Raw genomic sequence first — 24,427 nt, 5'->3', positions numbered from 1 at the left:
TAATAATATTATCTTCAGAAAATAAAGGATGTGACATTTATATTGCTTAATGCTTAAGAATTTCATAGATTAGCTTAAGAATAAAAAGACACTAAGCTTTTTTGATCGATAATGACAACAGGCAGAATTAAAATAAATTCAGATGCTTAGAATGGAAATCTTACCTGTTCGCTTATTTCTGTCTACATAACAATACTTTAACTCATAGTCTTGTAATAAATCGTGAACTTCCTGAAAGAGACAAAACAGGAACCTAATAAACACACGAATGACATTTAGTGGGTAATCCAGCTGTATTTGCCTATCATCATCACTGCCACCACCACCCCTCCATGTAAAAAATCTTCCATGGGTCTCCATCACTTACTGACTGACTTATTTATTTTTAATTTCTTATTAGAGTATAGCTGATCCACAAAGTTGTGCCAAATTATTCTGTACAGCAAAGTTACTCAGTCATATATATATATATATATATATATATATTCATATTCCCCTTCTTATATTATCTTCCATCATGGTCTATCCCAAGAGACTGGATATAGTTCCCTGTGCTGTACAGTAGGATGTCATTGCTTTATCCATTCTAAATGTAATAGTTTGCGTCTACTAACACTAAACTCCCAGTCCATCCCACTCCCTCCCTCTCCCCCTCCATCACTTATTTAAATGAAAGACATTCAAGCAGCAGATATTGGTACTAACCTACCTCCTCAAACACACCTCCCAAAATATCCCTCTACAGCCCATGTTCCTGCTCAGATGAACACTTATTATCTCAGGAGATGACTATGCACATTCTTCACTCTGAATTTATACTGACACCCTGACCTCGCATGGGCCCGACACACCCCTACAGCTCCCAATCGTTACCTGAAATCACATGCATCCTTTGAAAGCCTAGCTCAAATGTTCTTTCACCATGAGGCTTTTTCCAGTTCTTTTCCATAGAACGTCACCTCTCCCACCTCTATGCTAGCAATGGTCATACTTTAAGCCTCTCTTACAGAAATAATACTAAACATTTCTATTTGTATACTATATACTAGGTTTTTAACAAGTATTACACCTGTAGATAGCTGTACTACCAGCATGTAGAAAAAATGAATATAAATTGTAAACCTAATTTATAGATCCCTGGGTATGAAAACAAGTAATAACCACCAAGATGTGGTATATGGTCCAGTTTATTTCCTCTTGGCTCTCTAAGATGTTTAAACTGACTTTGTTTGTTCAGCTTCTATTACTAACCCAGTCTGAACTTTTAAATTCTGCTATCATAACGTCCATCCACCTGGAAAAATAAAGTATATTTCCTCTATTTTGCCCTAATCCTTTCTGTTACATTGATAATACCTATGTAGAGAAACTATATTTTTTTATATTACTTATATTGCTTTGAATATGCTAAGCACTCAAATACTCATTAAAGTGAATATACTTTATTTTGTCATTGACTTGACATTAGCCTTGAAAATTTTACTCATAATATACGACAGATGTAGCTATTATTTTTTAAAGGAATTGGACTATCACATAAGTGGACATGTGGACCTCAGATTAGAGAGGAACAGGCAACCTGTTCTAATTGCCAATGAATCAGCTAAACTGACATTAAGTGCTAGTATGTTCAGTTTGCAATCTAAATTAATTCAATGACATTTTTATAGTTAACATTCATTGAACTTTTACTGGCTACCAGAGCACTGACCTCAGCCTGCTTATTAAAAACCAGGAAACGAGAGCAGTGCAAATTCAAGGAACTTGCCAATCTTACACTTAGTAGTTTGCTGAGTGTAGATTCACCAATTGGTGTGGTTCCAGGGACCACACTCTTAACTTGTATGCTTTACTGTCTTGTTCCTTCCAGGATTAACTGAAAATAGTACACTATCACTAACAGTTACAAAAAAAAAAAACACCACTAGTGCCACAATACATGATCATACAGAAATGGAGAATAAATAAGAGGGCAATTACAAGTTGAGAAATATTTTCCCTTTCAACCCAGTGCAAGGTGGGGGAAGGACGGATATAAAAGGCAAAATATAAAAACGGTGCTGGGTGAAAAAAAGACAGTCATCTTTGACATAAGAAAGAAAGGTAAATTTGATAATTTAGTATTCTTTCCTAGTTAACTCAATATTAGAAATGTTTAAAAATATATATACACATACTGGGGAGTTCCTGTCATGACTCAGTGGTTAACAAATACGACTAGCATCCACGAGGAAGTGGGTTCAACCCCTGGCCTCACTCAGTGGGTTAAGGATCTGGCATTGCCATGAGCTGTGGTGTAGGTCACAGCTGCAACTCAGATCCCAAGTTGCTGTGGCGTAGGCTTGCAGCTGCAGCTCCAATTCAACCCCTAGCCTGGGAACCTCCATATGCTGCAGATGAGGTCCTAAAAAGATAAAAGACAATATATATATTGGACATGGACTTGTTTATATATTACTATTGAAACTGACAGTGTCAACAGCCTGAACCTAGCCAGAACACAGATTGGGACTTGAACCCAAGGTTTTATTTTTGTTTGTTTTTTTCTTTCTTTTTGTCTTTTTAGGGCCACACCCATGGCATATGGAGGTTCCCAGGCTAGGGGTCTAATCAGAGCTGTAACTGCCAGCCTATGCTATAGCCAAGGCAATGCGGGATCCGAGCTGCGTCTGTGACCTACACCACAGCTCAGAGCAACGCCAGATCCTTAACCCACTGAGTGAGGCCGGGGACTGAACCTGCAACCTCATGGTTCCTAGTTGGATTCGTTAACCACTGCGCCATGACGGGAACTACTAAACGCAAGGTTTTAAATTAGAATCACTCACCCTGTGTCTGCACTCACTGAGGTTCAGGTTCTTCATGTCTCCACACAGATGGAATTCAGCGAGAGACAAGGTGATAGGCAAGAAATAGATTTATTAGGATAGGACGCTTGTGAGACATGCAAGCGGGCAGGCAAGGAGGCTCTGCCCCGGAAGATCCGTGGGCTACAGGTTTACCATCCAAGGAGAGTGGTGGTTAGAAAAGACTGCCTCTTCCTTTCTGGGAGTAGCAGCTCCTCCTTGGTAGCTGGTAAGGCGGGCATTGAAATCAGCAGGAGGGCAGTCCCCAAACTCCAGCCCTTGGTCTGAACCTGAATGCAGGCTTCATCCCACCCCCTCACCCAACTTGAGGCAATTCTCGCACTTCCACTTCCACTCGTCAAGCAAGCCTGCCTTGTTCTGATGGCTTTTTTTTTTTTTTTTTTTTGTCTTTTTGTTGTTGTTGTTATTGTTGTTGTTGGTTGTTGTTGCTATTTCTTGGGCCGCTCCCGAGGCATATGGAGGTTCCCAGGCTAGGGGTCCAATCGGAGCTGTAGCCACCAGCCTACGCCAGAGCCACAGCAACGCAGGATCCGAGCCGCGTCTGCAACCTACACCACAGCTCACGGCAACGCCGGATCGTTAACCCACTGAGCAAGGGCAGGGACCGAACCGGCAACCTCATGGTTCCTAGTCGGATTCGTTAACCACTGCGCCACGACGGGAACTCCTTTTTTTTTTTTTTTTTTTGTCTTTTTGTTGTTGTTGTTATTGTTGTTGTTGGTTGTTGTTGCTATTTCTTGGGCCGCTGATGGCTTTTTTGAACCCTTTATTAACTTACAGTGATGTCCCAAAGTCCCCTAGATTTCCCTCTCTATCTATGATCCTCTACTGGGACTTCTACAACGACCTGTGCCTACTCCATCCCCATCACTAGGGCAATTTTTTTTATCTTGTAAAGGTCAATGTTTCCTTGGAGAACTCTTGTTAGGAAAACACAACTCTCTCAGCTGCACACCATACACATCTTGCCAGAGGGTTAACTTAATACTTTGTATAGAAGGTGACACGGTTTTGTTTGAAGGGATCTACTGCTGTATGCTTTTAGTTGCACAGTCTCTAATCTCTCATTTCACTAGTTAACAGCTGTCAAATGCCAGATAAAGAAAACAGGATACTGCTCTTCGCTTTATTAAGTATCCGTAAACAAATGACATGCTATGTAGCTCACTTAGCTGAAGGAACCACCTGAGACAGAGTTTTCAAAAAAACATTTCGCAAGTTGGAAATTTTGTTTTTAAAACACCCATGTTTCTAATCGTAGCTTCTCTATGTATCAGATGTGGAATACAGATTTTGTGCACTGGGAAACTTTGCAAAGTTTCCTGCAAAGGAAAAAAAAAACAATGTTTTTTCCATGCCCTGGTTGTTTCGACCCATGCAAAAGTGGGTCACCCCTCAATCTGAGCCTCAGCAAGTTGGCCAAATTAAAAACTTAAAACCTGAAAGAGAGTCCTAGCAACCATTTGCCAAAATTCTACTATGCTCCACCACACAAAACCGAAAGGACTACAATTATGTCTCCCTGTACTAATCTAGCTTTCTAATAGTTCCATTAACTTACAAGCTAGTTTATGGAATGAAGCAGCACCTTTGATGAAAACACTCTGTCCTCTGACTGGTAATAATCAATGACAAGTTTCTTATGGTAAAATGCATTCATCAAAATTGCTAATTATTAGATAGCTTTAGTAACCTACTTCCAGACCAGATTCCCCCATGAGTCCCTGGAATTAAACAAAAACTTCTCCACGTATGAAATGTTTTCTGAGGAGAGGTTCAATAGCTTCCAACTCAAAGCAGTGCGTCAACAACCCTCCTAAAAATTACATAATCATTGTTCTAGCTGATGTGGCCTCCTTCCTGAATGAAACCCAGTCATAGGTTTAAACTTGAATCACAGTGTCTTCTAAGCTCTTCTTTCAGAGATTCAAGTACTCTTCTTTTAAATTCTACTTCTATTGGCAATGGAACAAATATTTTTATTTAACATTGTAAGTGATTTGATAATCCAAAAGGATTATCTGTAATGTATATTCTGAGGCATACCAATAATATAAGCACCCAGGGACTCAACATAAAACTTAAAGCCTGTAACCCTGGCAACATCCGTCCATGGAACTCTGCTTTCCTTCACTAGATTCCCCATAGCTAGAGTTCTCACTGGGGTTTCTCTCCCCAAACGAACCTGAGCTTGATAAAAAATGGTATTATGCTAGTTTTATTCTTCTGTGCCTTGCTTTTTGTACTCAGTCTTATGTTTCTAAAATTCACTCAGGATCCACAAGGCTACGGCTCATTTTTTTCACTACTGTTTAATATTCCATTCTATGATTTTAGTATTATTTACATACGTTTCTATCAGTGAATATACGATTGGTTCCCAGGTTGTTGCTATTTATATACATTTTTAAAACGAACTACCCTCTTCTTAAAAACTGTATGTATTTCCTGGCCTTCATATGCAAACATTTCGGATACAGTGAAATTCCTGGGTTATACACATGCAAATGATCATCTTTACCAGAAAGAGCCTTTTTTTTTTTTTTTACCAGAATAATTGTAACAGTTTACACTCCCAGCAACAGCAGAGGAGAATCCTTACAAAGCTTCGTTCTATCAGAGACTGAAATTGTGTCAATTTAGTGGATATAAAACCATACCTCATTGCACTTTTGGCTTGTATCCCCTAAGGCAGGGCATTGTGATGATTAGTTTTGTGTGAACCTGGCTACAGAATCCAGTTATTTACTTACACACTAATCTAAGTGTTGCTATAAAGACATCGTATAGATAGAATTAAGATCTACAATCAGTTGAAGTGAAAGAGATCCTCTTAGATAATGTGGGTGGTCTTCATATAATCAGTTGAAGACCTGAAGAGAAAAAAGCAGCGGTATTCCAGAAAAGAAGAACTCCTGCATCACCACCTGCCTGAGTTTCTAGCTTGCTGGTATACCTTACAGATTTTAGCCTAGCCAGCCCCCACAATCAAGCAATTTCTCCCTATACATATGTACATAATATAAATACATATTAACTTAAGTATTACATAAATCTGTTTCTCAGAACTTTGATACAGATAACTTTTCATATTTCTTTACCTTTTATTTATTTCCTCTTCTGATAAACATTTACTTGTCTCAATCACTTATTTTTCTATTGTGTTTGTCTTTTCTTTTATTGACATATAGGAATTATTTTTTTAATATTCTGGATACAAATCCTTTGTTGGGAAGCATATATGTATTCCCCTACTAAGTGGTCGGTCATTTTGTTTATTTGTGGGTATTGTTGGTAAAGTGAAGTTTTTCATTTAATGAAGCCAAGTTTATCCAATTTTTTCCTTTACAATTTATGTTTTTTGTGCCTTAAGAAATCCTTTTCTGACCAAGGTCATAAACGTATTTTGTCCTAAACATAGATAAGACATTCTCTAACATAAATTGTACCCATGTTTTCTTAGGTCAGTCTCCCAAGGCAACAGAAATAAAAATAAAAATAAACCAGTGGGACCTAATCAAACTTAGAAGCTTTTGGAAAGGAAACCATAAACAAAATGAAAAGACAACATTTGGACTGGGAGAAAATATTTGTAAATGAGGCAACAAAGAAGGAATTCATTTTCAAAATATACAAACAGCACATACAACTCAATGATAAAAAAACAGCAACTCAACTGAAAAATGGGCAGAAGACCCAAATAGACATTTCTCCAAAGAAGACAGCCAGATGGCCAACAGGCACATGAAAGGATGCTCAACATCACTGAATATTAGAGAAATGCAAGTCAAAACCATAATGAAGTTTCACCCCACACTGGTCAGAATGTCCTTCATCAAAAAATCTACAAATAACAAATGCTGGAAAGAGTGCAGAGGAAAGGAAACCCTCCTACACTGTTGGTGGGAGCGTAAAATGGTGTGGCCACTATGGAAAACAGTATGGAGGTTCCTCAAAAGACTGAAAATAGATTGACCATGTGATCCCACTCCTGAGCATATATCTGGAGAAAACTGCAATTTGAAAGGATACACAGCAGCACTATTTACAATAGCCAAGCCATGGAAGCAACCTAAATGGTCATCGCCAGATGAATGGACAAAGATGTGGTTCACATATACGATGGAATATGACTCAGCCCTAAAGAAGAATGAAATCACGCCATTTGCAGCAACATGGATGGGCCTAGAGATGATCATACTAAATGAAGTCAGAAAGAGAACTATAAATACCATGCCACTTACACATGGAATCTAAAATATAACGCAAACAAAGACTCACAGACATGGAGAACAGACTTACGGCTGCTAAGGGGGAGGGATGGATTGGGAGTTTGGGATTAGCAGATGCAAACTATTTTATATAAAATGGTTAAACAACAAGGTCCTACTGGCTGGCACAAAGAACTATATTCAACATCCTGTGATAAGCCATAATGGAAAGAACATGAAAAAGAATGTGTGTATATATACATAAGCATGCGTGTGTGTGTGTGTATACATGTATAACAATCATTTCACTGTATAGTAGAAATCAGCACAGTATTGTAAATCAACTATACATCAATAAAATAATTTTTTAAAAAGATATTTTGTCTTCCCCAAGTTTTTAATTTTTTTCCTTTTTTTCTTTTCTTTTTTTCTTGTCTTTTTGCCTTTTCTAGGGCCACTCCCGCGGCATATGGAGGTTCCCAGGCTAGGGGTGTAATCAGAGCTATAGCTGTTGGCCTACACCACAGCCATAGCAACTGGGGATCCAAGCTGCGTCTGTGACCTCCACCACAGCTCACGGCAACTCTGGATCCTTAACCCACTGAGCAAGGCCAGGGATCGAACCTGAAACCTCATGGTTCCTAGTCGGATTTGTTAACCACTGAGCCATGACGGGAACTCCTAATTTTTTTTTTTTTTCCTTTCACTTGTCAGTTTTTAGTCAGCTGGAGTCAGCCATCTTATTCCAGCCATAATTTCCAGTACAACTTTGAACAGAAGTGACTCTGGTATTGCTCCCAATCTTAAGGGGAAATTTTTCAATAGTTCACCATTGAATATGATGGCTTTTGGGTTTTCTAGATTATCTTTAAGGTTGAGGAACCTCTGTTCCTGTTTGCTGAGTTTTTCTTATGAAGAGGTTTTAATGTTATCAAATGCTTTTTCTGTATCTATTAGGATAACTTAAGTCCCATCTTCATGCCAGTGATCTCCCAATTTTTATTTCTATCTCAAATTTCTCTTCCAGGCTCCTCACCTACATATGCTATTGCTTGCTTAACGCTGCGTTTGAATGTTAGACAATACTTTTTTTGGCTCAACACAAGGCCTATCATATGATACCTTTCATGATATTGGCTGAGTAAATGCAGTGTCAATTTTAACTTGGCTAAATTTTTAACAGCTTTCAATGCAGCTGTTCTTAAGTTCATTTGAATACCAACTTATTGCCAGGGGAACATTTTGACTTGGCCTAACAAACTTAATAAAACTTCAGCTTTTTTATTAGCAGGATAATAATAATAATTTACCAAATGCTTACTTTACCCCAGGCACTTTATTAAAATAATCTTGTTTAACCCTAACAAATCCATGTTCTGGATTTTAAAGTCGAATGTTATTATCCAGATTTTAAAGCTGAGGATATTGAAACCTACTGAAGGGACTTCTATGGACAGTATGTCATGAATCTGGGATTCAAACCCGGGTTGATAGATTCTAGAGCGAACACAATGAACTGCTATACTATATTGTATCCTAAGGATCACCAATACAAAAATAAAAACTATAAGCTACTCATTCCCATCATATTCCTAACATTTACTGCCTTATTGTCCTCCTGAGGACAGAGATCAGGGTAAGAACAAAATTTGAGAGATATAAATATATATACATATAATTTTACTTTCTTTTCTTTTTTCTTTTTCTTTTTTTTTTTTTTTTGTCTTTTTGCCTTTTCTAGGGCCGCTCCTGCGGCATATGGAGATTCCCAGGCTAGGGGTATACTCAGAGCTGTAGCCACTGGCCTACATCAGAGGCACAGCATCACGGGATCTGAGCCGTGTCTTCGACCTACACCACAGCTCAAGGCAATGCCGAATCCTTAACCCACTGAGCAAAGCCAGGGATCGAACCGGCAACCTCATGGTTCCTAGTCAGATTCGTTAACCACTGAGCCACGACGGGAACTCCTAATTTTACTTTCTGACAGCCAGATATCTGAATGCAGCACTCCCTTGTATAATGGATCCTCATTTCCCTTAAAATAAAATCCAAGGGCGTTCCCATCGTGGCGCAGTGGTTAACGAATCCGACTAGGAACCATGAGGTTGTGGGTTCGTTCCCTGCCCTTGCTCAGTGGGTTGGGGATCCGGCGTTGCTGTGAGCTGTGGTGTAGGTTGCAGATGCGGCTCGGATCCCAAGTTGCTGTGGCTCTGGTGTAGGCCGGTGGCTACAGCTCCAATTAGACCCCTAGCCTGGGAACCTCCATATGCCGCAGGAGCGGCCCTAGAAATGGCAAAAACAAGACCAAAAAAATAAAAAATAAAAAAAAAATAAAATCCAAACTCCCTTAAATGATGACGAATCATCTGGTTCTACTTAGTGTGCTTGCCTTATACTGAACCACTAGCTCGCTCAAACTCTATGTCTCAGCCACAACACACTAATTCTTGGCCATGCCTTTTCTTTAAGACTTTGTGTATCTTGTCACTACTGCTATGAATATGCCTCCTCTCTCACTCTCTCCCTTCCCCTAGTTAATTCCCCCCATCCCCCCACCCCCGCTCCCATATCAGATTAAATGAGTTTCTCTAAGAGGCCTTTCTGAATCTCTCAAGTGTGGAGCAGGTATCTATCTTTTGTCCTCCCATAGCCTTTTTTACTTTCTCCATCACAACACTTACGGCACCTATCATCCGTACTCTAACTGCTTATAGACCTATATCTTCAGGAGACTGTAGGCTTAGCAATAGCAAATACCATGTATCTGCCTTGCTCATAAAAAAGACTCCAACATCTAGCAAAAAGCAGACTTTGAATATTTGTTAAGGGCACAAATATTTGTTTCTACAGATTACCTTCTTCAACTCCAATACTGCATTTTTCCCCTGAGATTATTTTATGATCTGAACATAAACCAATATGTTTAAAGTGCTCAAAAAGAAAAAAAAATTTGAAAATACCTTCTTTATACTAACCTAACTCACTTCCTCTTTAAAGAACAATTAATATTATACCTCTAGCAACAAGAGGGTCTCCTTGAGCAGTTTTTCCTTGCAGATATCCCTAGGAGATACATTTATTTTTGTTTTAATTTTTTATTATAGTCAATTTACAATGTTCTGGCAATTTTTGCTGTATAGCAAAGTGATCCAGTTTTACATATACATACACACACACATAAATATATATTCTTTTTCTCACATTATCCCAGGAGAGACATTTAGATATCCATCTCTCCCAAAGAATCACAGTACCTAAATCACAATCTCTTCTCTGACACAAATGTTTTCTCTTTTAAATATCACCTGAATGTATTGCTGTATTCATTTGCCCCTGCTGTGCAACAAATTATTACAAATTAAACTACTTAAAACAACATAAAACAACATCCATTTATTACCACTCAGTTCTGGCGGTCAAAAGCTCAGGAAGGCTCAAATGACTTTCCTGCTTAGGGGTCTCTCGAGGCCAAAATAAGACAAGGCAGGCTGGGCTCTTACCTGGAGACTCTGAGGAAGAACGCTCTTCTACTCATTAAGGCAGTTAGCAAATTTAGTTTCCTTCGGTTGTAGAAACTGAAGTTCTCATTCCTCAAGGGCCCCAGAGAGCACTCAACTCCTGGGGACTGCTTTAAAATCCTTGTGCGGGGTTCCCTTCATCTTCAAACCCAGCAACAGTGCATCAAATCCCTGCTGTGCTTCAAATCCTTCCATCTCTCCCTCTGCTACTAGCTGGAGAAAGCTCTTTGCTTTTAAAGGGCTAGTGTGATTAGATATGGCTCACCTGGGTAATCTCCCTTTTGATAATGCCAGTTGAGTAGTAACCTTAATTATATCTGCAAACATCCCCTTTGGTCCTGTAGCAATCACACATGTGATACCCATTCCACGGATGAGAAATCTGAGGGGGAGGGGCGCTTCTAAATTCCACCTAGGGCAGCTACCACTAGTAATCACTATCACTTACTGCATCCTTACATATACTTTACCCAAAATATGTTATCTGATATGGCAGGTTTCAGAGCTCAGGCAAGGTGAGGAGGCCTTCTGGCCAGTGGAGCATCCCAGTACAGGAGGAAGGAGCCTATGCTGGGTCAGGTGGCTGTCTGCACAGAGAAGACACCTACAGTGGCGACGGGAGATGGTCACTTACAGGAGGATTGTTCAGATATGTTAAGGACAATGAACACCAGGCTTCTCACCTTCAGAAAAAGAAGTAACAAATATGGGAGAAAACCAAAAAGAACGCTACGGTATTAGCCTGCAATTTGATGTATCCATGTGAATCCATTACTTCCGATAGATATAGGTGTGAATATATGTGTGTACACACACCCATACCATACACTCATATATTCTCTGGCTCTGCTCCCTAAGAGGAACTCAATGCCAATGAGTCCATCGAGCTTCCAGATCTTGGCCTCTTAATAGTATTTTCCCCTAAAAGAAACTAGGCTCTATAATAGGCATCTAGGGCTGCCATGACAGAACATCATAGACAACAGACACTTAACTTCCTCACAGTTCTAGAAGCTAGAATTCTGAGATCAGGGTTCTGTTGATTTGGTTTCTGCTGAGATCTCTTTTCCTGGCTAGCAGATGGCCACCTCCTCACTAGGTCCTGACGTGGCTTTTCCTTGGTGCTTGCACATGCTAGGGTAGGGCTGAGGGTGAAGGGCAGAGGAGAAAGAGAGCTCTCTGCTGTTTTTTCTTTTTTTTTCCTAATGACATTAATCCTATCAGATCCTGGTCCCGTTTTCTGACCTCCTTTAAATTGAAGTACTTCTACAGAGCTTCAGTCTCCAAATACATCCACACTGGGGGCTGGTGCTTCAATATACGAATTTGGAAGAACGCAAATGTTCAGTCCATAGCAGATGGCTTCATCAAATGGGTGATTCAAGAGCTGAAGCACAGAAAGTACAAAATAAAGTGCGACATCGTATTATGTCAAAAGCAGAGGAAGTTCTCCGTGAATGATGAGGACATGTCAAAAGAATACGGGACCGATAGCCAAGATAAAGAAGCAACTTCAGTGTCCATCAAAAGATGAATGGTTAAAGAAGATGTGGTATGTATATACAATGGAATATGAGTCATAAAAATAATGAAAAATTGCCATTTAGAAAAAGCTGGTTGGACCTGAAGGGTATCATTCTTAGTGAAGTTAAGTCAGAGGAAGACAAATACTGTATATACCACTTACACACAGAATATAAAAAATAAAGCAAACAAATGAATGTCACAAAAAAAGAAACAGATTCACAGATGTAGAGAAAACCAGTGGTTACCAGTGGGGAGAGGGAGGTGTGGAGGGGCACAACAGAAGTAGGAGATTAAGAGGTACAAATCACTATAAAATAAACTGCTATAAAATAAATAAGATGCAAGGATGTAATATATAACCCAAGGAATATTGTCAATATTTCATAACTTTAAATGGAGTACAATCTATAAAAATACTGAATCACTAGGTTGTGTGCCTGAAACTAACAAAATTGTAAATCACCTGTATTTTAACTGAAAAAAAAAAAAAAAGGAAATACATCCCTTCCCTTACGAGTTTGCTAGAATTAGTGACTTGTTTTTAAAGAACAGTGACTGGTAAAAATAGCATCTTTACCGAGTGATGGGGTAGACAGCATCTCAGGCAAAGGATCAAGGCTAGCATCACCAGTGCTAAGTCGTGATGATGTCATGGACCCCCTGAAATGAAGTCATCAGCAGCAGGTTTCACTTCTATGGAACACCTCCCCCAATTCCATAACCCTCATCTCTCAAGAGAAAAACATCATACAAACCCAAATGGAGGGGCATTCTAAAAGATTTCTGACAAAACCGTCAAGGTCATGAAAGACAAGGAAAAGACTGAGAAACTGGTGCAGAAGAGAAACTAAGGAGACTTGATGACTAAATGAAGTGTGGTGCCCTGGACTGGACCCTGGAACAGGAAAAAGGACATAAGTGAAAAAAACAAATAAATCCGGAGTGTGCAGTTAATAATAATGTGCTAATGTTAATTTCTTAGTCTTGACTGATGTACCTTTGGCTATGTAAGATGTAACATTAGGGGAGACGGGTAAAGAGTTTATGTAAACTCCATGCATTATCTTTGTATTTTGGGAGTAAATCTAAAATTATTCCAAAATTGGAGCTCCTGCTGTGGTGTAATGGTATCAGTGGTATCCATGGAGCGCTGGGATGCAGGTTCAATCCCTGCCCTGGCACAGTGGTTTAAAGGATTCAGCATTGCTACAGCTGCAGAGTAGGTCAAAAGTGCGACTCGGATCTGATCCCTGAGAGCAGCATATGACACAGGGCAGCCAATAAAGAAAAAAGAAGTATTCCAAAATAAAAACTTTTATTTAAAAAGAGGACACAGGAGCCAGCTTGAAAAAGCTCCCACTACGCAAATGTAAAACAATGAAAGGACCAAAGTAAGTAATGATGGTAGTGGAGTATAATCCATTGAATGACATAGTTAACCAAGAGTTTATTTTTGTTATAAAGTAATAAATGGATAAATTGAATATCTGAAAGGCAATACTAGTGTATCTCAAAGATACAGTGGGTTTGGTTCCAGACCACTCCTAAAAGCAAGTATTTAAATAAAGTGAGTCACACACTATTTTTTGGAATAAACACATTCCTAAAAAAGTAATGTTTATACCAAATAAAGCATGCAATAGCATTATGCCTAAAAAATGGGAGCTCCCATCATGGCTCAATGGAAACAAATCTGACTAGCATCCACGAGGATGCAGGTTTGATCCCAGGCCTTACTCAGTGGGTTAAGGATCCAGCAGTGCCGTGAGCTGTGGTGTAGGTCACAAGTATGGCTCGGATCTAGCATTGCTGTGGCTGTGGTGTAGGCTGGCGGCTACAGCTCCAATTCGACCCCTAGCCTGGGAAACTCCAAATGCCCTAGGTGTGGCCCTAAAGATAATAAAGTACATACCTTAATTTAAAAATACTTTATTGCTAAAAAAAAAACTGTTATCATCTGAGCCTTCAGCACATCATACTTTTTTTTTTGCAATAGTAACATCAAAGATTACTAATCACAGATCACCAAAATATAGCAAAAATGAACAAGTTTGAAATATTATAAGAATTACCGAAATGTGATACAGAGACATGAAGTGAGAAAATGCTGTTGGAAAAATGAATTTCGCAAATAAATCAAAGCAAAATAAAATGAGGTATGCCTGCAGAATATTGACATGGTCTTAATTAAAGCATCTTCTCTCAAAATCCTTATAAATTACAAAGGGGAAAACTTTAAATGTAGAAGCCTAGCAGATACCTAGCACTTTAATAAAAGTCAATCAGAATGATACCTTTATCAATATGGGACAAATCTAAAACTTGTACTATGCTACAGTCATCAAAACTGTATGGTACTGGCACAAAAACAGAAATGCAGATCAGTGGAACAGGACAGAGAGCCCAGAATTAAACCCATGCCACCTACAATCAACTAATCTATGACAAAGGAGGCAAGAATATACAATGCAGAAAAGTCAGTCCCTTCAATAAGTGGTGCTGGGAAAACTGGACAGCCACATGTATAAGAATGAAATTAGAACACTTCCTAACACCACACACAAAAATAAACTCAACATGGATTAACACCTAAATATAAGACCAGATACTGTAAAACTCTTAGAGGAAAACATAGGCTGAATACTCTCTGACATAAGCCTCAGAAATATCTTCTCAGATCTACCTCCTAGAATAATGGACAATAAATGACAGCAAATGACAGCAATGGCCATAAAAAACAAAAATAAACAAATAGGACTTAAAAGTTTCTGCACAGCAAAGGGAACCCTAAACAAAACGAAAAGACAGCCCACAGAATGGGAGAAAATATTTGTAAATGAAGCAACTCACAAAGGATTCATCTCCAAAATTTATAAACACCTCCTGCAGCTCAATACCAAAAAAACAAGCAAACCCATCAAAAAATGGGCAAAAGATCTAAACAGACAATTCTCCAAAGACATACAGATGGCAAAAAAAACCACATAAAAAGATGTTCAACATCACTCATTATTAGAGAAATGCAAATCAAAACTACAATGAGTTACCACTTTACACCCACCAGAATGGCCGTCATCAAAAAGTCTACAAACAATAATAAATGCTGGAGAGGGTGTGGAGAAAAGGGAACCCTATTACACTGTTGGTGGGAATGTAAATTGGTGCAACCACTATTGAAAACAGTATGGAAATCCCTCAGAAAACTAAAAATAGAATTATCATTTGATCCAGCAATCCTATTCCTGGGCATCTATCCAGAGAAAACCATGACTCAAAAAGATATATGTACGCCAATGTTCATTGCAGCACTAAATATAATAGCCAAGATACGGAAAGAACCTAAATGTCCATCGACAGAGGAGTGGATCAAGATGTGGTACATACACACAATGGAATATTACTAAGCCATTAAAAGGAAAGAAATAATGGCATTTGCAGCAACATGGATAGACCTAGAAATTATCATGCTAAGTGAAGTTTAGTCAGACAGTGAGACACCAACGTCATATTCTATCACTTACACGTGGAATCTAAAAAAAGAATACAACTTCTTTGCAGAACAGATACTGACTCACAGACTTTGAAAAACTTATGGTTTCCAAAGGAGACAGGTTGGGGCTGGAGGATGGTCTGGGGGTTTGGAATGGAAATGCTATAAAACTGGGTTGTGATAATCGCTGTACAGTAATATAATAAAATTCATTTGAGTTAAAAATTTTTTTAGATAAAAGTAAAACTTACACCACCCTTGATAATCCTGCCAAGCATACATAGCTCGAATCTAATTATGCCAAACTAATCTAATTATATAAAATGTCTAAACTGAAGAACACTGTAAAGTAACTGGCTTGTAATCTTCAAAAGGGGTCAAGGTTATAAAAGACAAGTTATTCTAGGCTGAAGACTAAAGAGACACAATTAAGTGCAATACATGATTCTGAATTGGATTCTTTCACTGTAAAAAATATTAATGCGACAACTCAAAAAACTTAAACGCAATCGAAAGATCAGATGGCAGTATTTTGAGTTTGATGATAATGATGTGCATGTGCTGAAGAAAGTCCATGTCTCTAGGAAATACCCAATAAGGGTTTCAGGTTAGGAGACACTAGTTCAGAACTCACTCTCAAACCATTCAGGGAAAAAAAAAAAAGTTCTTTGCACCGAACTTAAAACTTTTCTGTAGGTTTGCAATTATTTCAGAATGTAAAATTTCCCAGATTCACATATTCTTGTTTATTGCCATCACTTCTACTCTAGACCAGGATGCAAAACATCCACAAGTTATAAAGCCAGAGAGATGGAGACGAATCTGAACCTTAAAGCATGCAGCTGAATTTGATGGTAGCAGAAGATCCAAAGTCCAGGAAATAAAGGCAAGCTGGGAACTAGAAGCAGATAACCACTGTAGTGGGTTGAGGAAAGATATAAAAACTGATTCATTGGGGCAAAAGGGGTAGGGTGGGGTAGGGTGAGGCTGCGGGAAAGGGGATGGCAGGAAAAGAGGCAAAGGATATGCATACGAATATGGGCTCAAACAAGTGGATGAATTCTAATGCTACTTTGGCATTTAGGTGGTAATAAATGTTTAACAGAAAGCTTCAAACAAAGGAAGAAAATGTGTAAGCATAGGGATGAAGGAAATCTAAAGATAATGACAGTAGGAGTTCCCTGGTGGCTCCGTGGGTTAGGATCCAGCTTTGTCACTGCTGCGGCTCAGGTTTCATCCCTGGCCTGGGAACTTCCGCATGCTGTGGGCACAGTCAAAAAAAAAAAAATTTAAAAATAAGGATAATGACAGGGTTCCCGTCCTGGCTCAGTGGAAACGAATCCGGCTAGCGTCCATGAGAATGCAGATTCGATCTCTGGCCTCGGTCAGTGGGTTAAGGATCCAGCGCTGCCGTGAACTGTGGTGTAGGTGGCAGATGCAGCTCGGATCCCCCATTGCTGTGGCTGTGGCATAGGCTGGCGGCTACAGTTCTGATTCGACCCCTAGCGTGGGAAACTCCATAGATGCTGCAGGTGCAGCCCTTAAAAGGAAAAAAAAAAAAAAAAAAAGGATAATGATATTACATAAGCACAAAATTAAGCACCAAAGACCTAGAAAACAAGTTCAGAGACTCAAAATAAGTTAGAGACTCACAAGGTAGAGACTGACAAATCTAACAACAACAAAAAAGAGCAAAATCTTTCTTAGCAATACTTATTGTGAAAGTGTTGATATATATGTTTCAAAGAGATACATTAGATCAACCTTTGACTTTCAACACATGTTAGGTGGGAAATATTACACTGTAATATCTTGGACTCCAGGGGAAAAAAATTCTGAACATTCACTCTGAACCAGGCACGACATGTTAAGTGTTAGAATTCCTAGGTGATCAGAGAACAATGGGCTCTTACATCCAACTTAAAGTGACACGGGTGACATTTGTAGACAGAAAACTAAGGAGCCTGACTTGGGACATTCTTGTCCAGATGGGGAATCATCCCACCAAGGCATAAACATGGCCCACAGAAGTTTCTGATGAAAACTCTTCTCAAGAAACAGCTTTGGGGAGTTCAGTGGTTAATGTACCCGACTAATATCCATGAGGACTTGAGTTCAATCCCTGGCCTCGCTCAGTGGGTTGAGGATCTGGTGTTGCTGTCAGCTGTGGTGTGGGCCGTCAGCTACAGCTCCAATTCGACCCCTAGCCTGGGAACTTCCATGTATGTGCCTTTCGTGGGCCCTAAAAAGACAAACAAACAAAAAGACAGCTTTGTATCTGCTCAAGGGGTCCATACTCAGGTGAAGTCCCAAACACATGATCAAAATTACACTAGCCTGGAAAGGTGCTTCTCAGTTGAGGTCTGAAATCCCCGAGGGTGAGATAAGGGCTAAGCTACAAGAGACCCATTACCCCTTGAAATTACACGCAAATTTCTGTGTGCCTATGAATATCAATACTTTTTTGGAGTGAGGGTTTATAGCTTCCAACTTACTCCTAAACCATTAACTGTTGACTGATTGAATAATTATATGCAAAGCAAGTGAGTTCACTGCCAAAAGAAGCTAACATAGTCTTAACAATGCAAAAGTTGTTCATCTTACAACATACTAATCCTGAAAGCCTGCCATGTGTCAGACACATTAACAGAAGCACAGCATTTTAGAACAAATAGGTGGGTAGCACCCTTCCGTTTCAAACTTCCCTCGGAACAATTCGTCAGGCTCTAGGTTAAACATTGGTGACACAAAGGTAAATATTATACAATCCCTGTCCTTTGAAATATAGTGTGTGTGAAGGGGAATTACAATCATAATACAGGGTGGGATAAGAATATGAACTTTGGAATCAACGAGACATCAGTTTTTCTCCACTTAACCATCAATAAACTGAATGGCTTTGGCCAAATTGCTTGACATTAATTTTCCATCTATTTCCCTACCAATAAAATGAGAATAAAAAATTCTGATCTTCCAGCCTTGAAAAAAGGATTACATGTACTATAAATGAAGCATAATGTACGGTACCCCACAACAGTAGGCATCCAATAAACAAAGATTATTACTGTTATTATAGAAATCCAGAGGAAAGAGAAATCTACTTTGGCTATGGGATTGCAGGAAGATCTCAACTAGACTCACAGACTCAATTTGGGGTGCCACATTTTAAGAGATGCAATGACAAAGTGATAGCGGCGTGCCCTCAGAGAAAAAAATAAGCTGGTGAGGACACTCAGACTCATGTCCTAAAACTAGTGGTCTAAAGGAAGTGAAGTTACAAGTTTAAGAAGAGAATACCGTAAATTCTCTATATTGCTAGAGAGGAGAAGTTGGATCAAGAAATCAAAAATCCGGAGTTCCCGTCGTGGCGCATTAACCCATTAACCCAGATCCTTAACCCATTGAGCAAGGCCAGGGATCAAACCTGAAACCTCATGGTTCCTAGTCAGATTCGTTTCTGCTCGCCACAGTGGGAACTCCTGTGCCTTTTTTTTTAAAACTAGCATCCGTTGGATATCTTTATGTCCTAAATGCTTTACATGTGCTGATTCATTTAGCCCTTGAAGCAACCCCAGAGGAAGGTACCCTTGGAGCTGCACCCTGCCTTGTTCAGCTGTTGTCCTCAGGCAGTTGTGCTGTTTGGTGATAACTTGAGCCGACACCACCTCCCTCAGCAGTTGGACCCTTCCCTTAGTGGCAATCCATTTCTCCCAGATTGAGTGAAGGTCTTTGGTCTGGGCCAGTGTCCCACCTCCCCATCCAAATATAGAGTTTCCTGGAGTTCCCGTCGTGGCGCAGTGGTTAACGAATCCGACTAGGAACCATGAGGTTGCGGGTTCGGTCCCTGCCCTTGCTCAGTGGGTTAACGATCCGGCGTTGCCGTGAGCTGTGGTGTAGGTTGCAGACGCAGCTCGGATCCTGTGTTGCTGTGGCTCTGGCGTAGGCTGGAGGCTACAGCTCCTATTCGACCCCTAGCCTGGGAACCTCCATATGCCTCGGGAGCGGCCCAAGGACTGGCAAAAAGACAAAAAAAAAAAAAAAAAAAAAAAAAGAAATCAAAAATCCAGGGAAATAAATTGTATATCTTTAATATAAATAAGACATTTTGTAACAAAAGCTCTCTGAGGATAAAGGAGGATACCTTACAAAGAAGTGATTTCTTTGAAACTAAAGATGTTAAAAATGTGCTAGAAACCGTATGTTTAGGACTCTGCAAATTGGATTTGTGTATTGGATACAATGTCTTTATCCAATACACAAATACACAAAGGGTTGGATAAAATGTCTTCTCCCATTCTTTCCAATACTAAGACTTTATTTTTTAATTAAAATTCTGTGTTATTTAGGATACTACTGGTTGGTAATAACATAAGACCCAACTTGAAATAAATGAAAAATGAAGGGAATTTAGTGTCTTGGATAACTAAGAAATACAGAGGTAGGTCAAGTTTCAGATATAGTTTGATCAAGGCTCTAGCTCAACTTCTCTACTTTTTTGTCTCTTTTCTTCTTTCCTTTCCTTCCGGATCCTCCTTTAGATGTCTGCTCTGTCCTCAGAATCAGAGAAATATGTCTTTACATTTATATCCTCTAGGAAGAAAGAGTTACCTTAACAACCAAAAGTCGTAAGCTTCTTTATTATCACTATGGCCAAGGACTACCATGTGCTGACTGGCTTAGGTCCAGCTTGCTGCCCATCTTTAACTGATTCCAATGGCAAAAGGGAAGAACTCTGTTCGTTTATATCACTTCTACAGATGGGGACCCAGATCAAAACCATTCAAACCATAGAGTTGCTAAATAATGGAGGGGCAGGTACCCAAAGGAAAATCTGGGTGCTATTAGGAAAGACAAGAGGAAGAACAAAAACTAAATAGGCAACAGCATCAGGGCCTCAGCAAGAAACAGATGGCACACTAAAAACTAAGTAATTGGAGAGAAGTTTTTAAAGAGACCATCTACAAAGGCTTAAAGAAAGCCCATAGGTAGCAACAGTCCCCTACAATCGCTAAGCCTAATTATGCCAGGGGAACCATTAAACAACCCAGACATCGTCATTGCATGGAGGGATCCACTGGAAAGAAACTGTGACCTTTGAAGGAGGAAACAGCCGAGCCACAGTAAGGACCTGGGTGAATAAATGCTCCAATTTCTTTCTCCTCTGCCCTTTGACCTCCCACTAGTGGCTCTGGCCAAACACAATCAGAAACCAGAGAATGGGGGAGCCTTGTTAGTGCAAGCCACAGTGCAGTCAGCCTCCAAGGACACACAACCGATGAGAAGAACAGAGGCAGGTCTAGAGGGACAAACAGAAGACAATCAGGTTCAATAACCGAGGACGATCCTCTGCAGATAATCATGAGCCAAAATAAATAAAGACGGACAAGTGTTCCAGGTGGTCTGAGCTTCCCACGTCTCACTTACTATCCCTCAGTACACACCATCCCCTTGGAGTGAGGCAACTGCCTCTTAGGCAAACAAAATAAAAACTGAGCCAGGTGTCTAGTCAGCGATTATACATCTTTAAATTTATGATGACTTTGTTGTCGTTATTTATGTTTTAACATTCTTTCATTTGTCTGTTTCAGCTGGGCAAACAAGAGCTAAGCATAACGCTTTCTGCCCATAGATAAGACAGGAAAACCCGTGAAACCTCTAAAGGTCACTGGTTTTAAGATAAGGAAGATAAATACAAAGAGAAGAATCGAGAGACAAAACTCAAGGGGTTAGTGTTAGGGACCCCTTTTGCGGCAACAGCCTTACTTCGGAGTTGATCTCATTGAATGCTTCCCTAATCTCTTACATCTTGTTTATTTAAAGAGCAATTCCCTTAAATAGAGCTCCTTCTTGGGCGTGGGACGGTAAGACACAGGTACACCCATCAATGATTTGAAGCTGGGAGTCTCTGCTCCTACACAAAGCTAATCAGATGTTATTGCACATGTAGAGTAATTGTTTTTGGCCACGCCCATGCCATGCAGAAGTTCCTGGGCCAGGGATCCTACCCACATCACAGCAGTGGCAACGTCAGATCCTTAACCTCCTGTGTCACCAAGGAACTCCTGGATGAACCTTATATTTTAGAAGTAGCATAGCTTAAATCAATGTTAAGATGCTAATCGGCAAAACAAATGACCATCTACCATATACTTTCTCTGGGAAAACACCGTTGCAAGTCCAAAAACACGTTGTAAGAAAAACCCCTTAATTAATTAGGAAATAGTCTATAAATCATCTGAGACTTCTTTGGGTGGGTTTTTAACACTCAGTGTTGTGACACTAACCATAAAGCACTCCTCTTCTCAAACGTGTTTTCAGAGCAAAAACAAGCATTGCTGAAACACTTGTCAAGAATTTCTGCCAAGACTAGAAATTTACTGAGCCAGGGGTGTCCCAGAAATGTGGAAGTATATTACATTCCTTTAGCAGCTGTCAGTGTCCCTGTTATATTGGGAATAGGATAATAAAGTACAGAGAAAAGAGGCAGAACCCGTAATTCAATTCTGATTAGCTGCAGTAAAAACACATGAGAGATAACTTTTTGGTAGTAAAAACTACACTGAGAAAAGTAACTCTTGGAAGTAAGCAAAATAACACTCTCAATGAGAAAAGAGTTATTTCATGATGCAAGCACATCCCAGTACTGTCAGGAAAAAGTGGTGAATAATAGCCCCAGTTTAAAACGAGTAATTACTTGATATATTTTTAGAGAAAACAAATACATATTTTTCAATCCCAGTTAAAGACCACCAAGCATGTGAGAAAATTCGATTAATTTTTGACTGACATAAAAGAAAAATGGAAATAAATAGCTTTTAAAAAGAAAATCAACCATAGTTTCCTGCATTTGGTCATGTGTTATTCTAAAAAGTGCCTAGTTGATAACACTATGCTTTCAAATGGGCCTCTATGAATTAACCACCAAGCTTCTTAATTAACTACCATTACAGAGTACTTTGAAATGAAAGTTACTAACACCCAAAGTGAGACAATAGACTGTTTCTTCTATTTACTGGTCCTGGCTGTTAGCCCTAAGCACTTCACATTTCCTTTTAAATACTTAAAATCTCTTTCAGATTTTAAAATAAACGTAACAAAAGCAAACTACACGCACATACATATAATATGTAAGAAAAAAACTGAGTGAACTCAAATGATATAGGAAGTGAATGTCACACTTTCTCCATTTTGAAACCCCAGTAACAATGCTACTGAAACAAAATCAGGGTGACCATAAAAGACAAACAATGTATAGAAATACAATAAGAAACACCTATTAGGGCATTACCTTATCAAAATGCTAAATTCAGAGCTGAAAAGACTATTTACACATGTAGACACACATATACACAATGGCAATTCTGAAAAAGAACCAGTCAGTGTTCACGGCATCATTATTGTTCACTATAAATAATTATAATAATTATTTTAAATACTGTAATTACATTCCCAAACACTAACATTCAAAGGCATAACTAGAAATACCAAATCATAGTGGCACGGAGTACTCAGATCTAGGCAGCTCTAAAAAATCAGAGTAGAATCCAATGCACAACTAAGAAGAAATGAGACTGGAAATGCAGGCAGAGGTCAAGTCACTGAAAGCCTGGTCTCAAATTTCTGTCCTATTATGTTATGCTTCTCAGAGTGAGGTCTGAGTGCTCCCCGGTAACAGAGGAGTGTGGTAAATCACAGGATAAATGTGATGCAGCTTCCGTAAGTGTCAGGTTTATCATAAAAATTTGGAGGGAGGTTAAGCAAGTTTAAGCCACTGGTTTTCTATTAAATCCAATTTCCCTAGGACATAAAATTAATATGAATTTTTCAGACAAAACATGAAGCTTCAAAGAGATTTCACTCTTGCAATAGGCTAATTCAGGTTCATTCTTCCTTAACAATTTGAGGAAAAGAGACAAAGGAGGGGGGATTTGAGGAAAAGTCTGAGAAGCACTGCTAGAACTATAGAGCCAAAGATTTCTTGTTGGTTTGTTTTGTCTTGTCTGGAACAGAAGGGCGACATGATCAGATGTGTGCTTTGGGATGCTCTCCCAGGGAAGCAGTAAACAGGATAGGCTAAAACATAAGAGGCAGCAAATAAAGCCAAGGACAGGTGACAAAGAGAAAGGTTGTAATAATCTGTGCAAGAGTTGAAAGGGGCAGTTCCCATCGTGGCTCAGTGGTTAATGGATCCAGCTAGGAATTATGAGGTTTCAGGTTCGATCCCTGGCCTCCAGTTGATCTGGCGTTGCCCTCGAGGATCCACGTTGCCCTGAGCTGTGCTGTAGGTTGCAGACGAGACTCGGATCTGGTGTTGCTGTGGCTCTGGGGCAGGCCGGCAGCAACAGCTCCGATCAGACCCTTAGCCTAGGAACCTCCATATGCCACGGGTGCAGCACTAAAAGGACAAAAGACCAAAAAAAAAAAAAAAAGAGTTGAAAGGGATATGAACCAGAGTTAAAGCTATGAGAACACAGGGCTGGGAGGATTCAGGAAAGCATAGGAAGCCCACCAGACAGCACATGACTGACTACACAGCAATGAGAACTTACTATTGTAGAGACGTTCGTTTTTTCAGAGCTAGGATTTCTACTACTCTAAGGTATTTGATTATTTGTACCTTTAAAAGATCCACTCCAAAAAACAAACAAACAAACAAAAAAACCCAGGGAGTTCCCTGGTGGTCTAGTGGTTAGGATTTGGCACTTTTGCTGCTTCCCAGGTTCAGTCTCTGGTCTGGGAACTGAGATTCCACATCAAGCACTGCACACCGTTCCCAACCGATCTCCAAAAAAAATTTTTAAAAAAACTCCC

General features: G+C 39.5%; 1 pseudogene; it reads right to left on the bottom strand.

Moving 5' to 3' along the window:
• Positions 1–24,427, bottom strand: part of LOC110258405 — a 44,652-nt pseudogene that overhangs the window by 15,741 nt on the left and 4,484 nt on the right.

Source organism: Sus scrofa, unplaced genomic scaffold (genome assembly GCF_000003025.6).
Source record: "Sus scrofa isolate TJ Tabasco breed Duroc unplaced genomic scaffold, Sscrofa11.1 Contig1997, whole genome shotgun sequence".
Taxonomy (NCBI): domain Eukaryota; kingdom Metazoa; phylum Chordata; class Mammalia; order Artiodactyla; family Suidae; genus Sus; species Sus scrofa.
This window is presented reverse-complemented; position numbering and strand designations above follow the sequence as displayed.